Genomic DNA, 2,510 nt, shown 5'->3' with positions numbered 1-2,510 from the left:
TTTTGGAAACAGTTTTCCCGAAATAGCTACACTCACTTTAGTCCACCTTATGATGCTGCCTGGCTTCGCGTAGTTCCCATACGAGCAACACATACATAAATCCTACATTGTACCGCCGCATGCGCATTAACCCCAAGCCTTATACTACTGCATGTGCGTCACTATCACATTAGACATATCAACTCGTACCATAGGTGCCCATATATCACTATTTGCCAACAATCAACAATATCAATGCTTCCACAACAATAGTCCACGGCTCTACCACAACGGGTACAAGAATATCAACAATAACATTGAATGTAAAATACTCAACAAGGAAGATGTCTCAACAATAACAATTTTGCCTCAACGTGATAATAGCTTTCACAACTTCAACACCAATAACTCAACAATGAGAGATAATGCATAACCACGTAATTTAATAAGAATAACTCACAATGGAAGGGTAACATATAACAATGTCTTCAAATGATAGAAATCAACAGGAGAAGGGATAACATGAACAATAACTTCAAATAATGATAATCAACAATAAGAGAGATAACATGAACAATAACTTCAAATAATGATAATCAACAATCGAAGGGATAACATGTAACAATAATAGAGGCCACAAGTTCAACTAAACCATGAGAGCAATTTATCAATTAGGATGAAAACAAATGTTAACGAAATTATTTAAGGAATATAAGTATAGACTAATACAAGTAGGAATAGATTGAGTATGAGAATTTAGAACATGATACTACAATTCACTTAATGCATGAAAATTGTCTAAGTAGCCTAAACCGGTCAAAATTCCAAGTATAACTCGTGTACTCACTCGTCAGCTTGCGTACACAGCTTTCACATAGCACAAATGAATTAAACAACACCAATCCTAAGGGGTAGTTCCCCCACACAAAGTTAGGCAAGACACTTACCTCAACTAGGCCAGTTCAACACTCGAAAATAGCTTTTCCCTTAAAATTCGCCTCCACACGGCTCAAATCTAACCAAAATCGACTTTATATCATCAAACAATACTAGAAAAATTAATTGCAATAGATAAAGCTAAGATGTTTACATTTTTTCCAAAAAGTCAATAAAAGTCAACCCGAGGCTTGCCCAGTCAAAACCCGGGTCCAATGGTAGATTCTGACTATCCATGACCCCACAAGTTCATATATGTGATTAGTTTAAAAATCCGAGTCCAAATCAACTCTCAAAACTCAATTTCCTATTTTTCAAAAACTTGACAAAGTTTCACAAATTTTTACTTTGATTCACATGATTTTTATGTTAAAGTCCAAGATATGTTGATGGAATATGGTTAGAAATAGATTAGAATCACTTACCCAAGGTTTGTAGGTGAAAATCCCCTCTCCAAATCGCATCCTACGGAGTCTAGGGTTCAAATATGAGAGAATGAGTTCAAAACTCCCGTCTCCCATCCTTTTCACCAGCTGCACATATTGCACTTGTGACACAGGATTCGTATTTGCGAACTATCTCAATTGTGGACCAGGGCTCGCATTTGAAAACCCTAAAAGCCTCAGCATTCATCGCAATTGCGATGGAGGCTTCACAATTGCAAACTGGAGGGCATCGCAAAAGCGAACAATTGTTCACAATTGCGAACTAAGGTAAAATCAGGTAGTCTTCGCAATTGTGAAGGGGGAGTTGCAATTGCAACATTAGAACCCCCCATTGTCACCTTCACAATTGCGATGTTGGTACTCGCAATTGCGATACCTGAGCACCAGCAACACTAGCTGTCCAATTTCAATTCAAGCCATTCTGAAACATGTCTGAAACTCATCCGAGACCTCGGAGCTCTAAACCAAACGTCCACACAAGTCTTAAAAATCATACAAGCTTGCTCATGCAATCAAAACTCAAAAGTAACATCTAAAACTACGAATATGTGAATCCTATCAAATCAACTCCAAACGATACACGTTCTAAATACCATAACGGACCTATTCCAAGTCCCAAAATCAAATTCCAAGCTCGATAGCTAAAAGTCATCCTACGGTCAAACCTTTCAACTTTGAATTGCCAAATTTTGGCAAACCAACATAAATCAACCTACAGACTTCCAAAATCAATTTCGGGCATACGCCTAAGTCCGAAATCACGATACAAAGCTATCGAAGCCATCAAAATACGGTTCTGAGGTCCTTTTCACAAAAGTCAAAGTTTGGTCAACAATAACAACAACCCAGTATAATTCGACTAGTGGGGTCTGGGGAGAGTAGTGTGTACGCAGACCTTACCCCTACCCTGGGGTAGAGAGGCTGTTTCCTATAGACCCTCGGCTTCCTTCCTCCAAGAACTCCCCACCTTGCTCTTGGGGCGACTCGAACTCACAGCCTCTTGGTTGGAAGTGGAGGGTGCTTACCACTAGAGCAACCCACTCTTATCTTAAAGTTTGGTCAATATTTTCTAATTTAAACTTCTAAGTCAATAATCAAAGGGTCCAAATCAACTCGAAAGCTTTTCGGAACGAATCTAACCAACCCCGC

Source organism: Nicotiana tabacum, chromosome 9, assembly GCF_000715075.1.
Source record: "Nicotiana tabacum cultivar K326 chromosome 9, ASM71507v2, whole genome shotgun sequence".
Lineage (NCBI taxonomy): Eukaryota > Viridiplantae > Streptophyta > Magnoliopsida > Solanales > Solanaceae > Nicotiana > Nicotiana tabacum.
The sequence above is the reverse complement of the archived record's forward strand: the minus strand, read 5'-3'. Positions refer to the sequence as shown.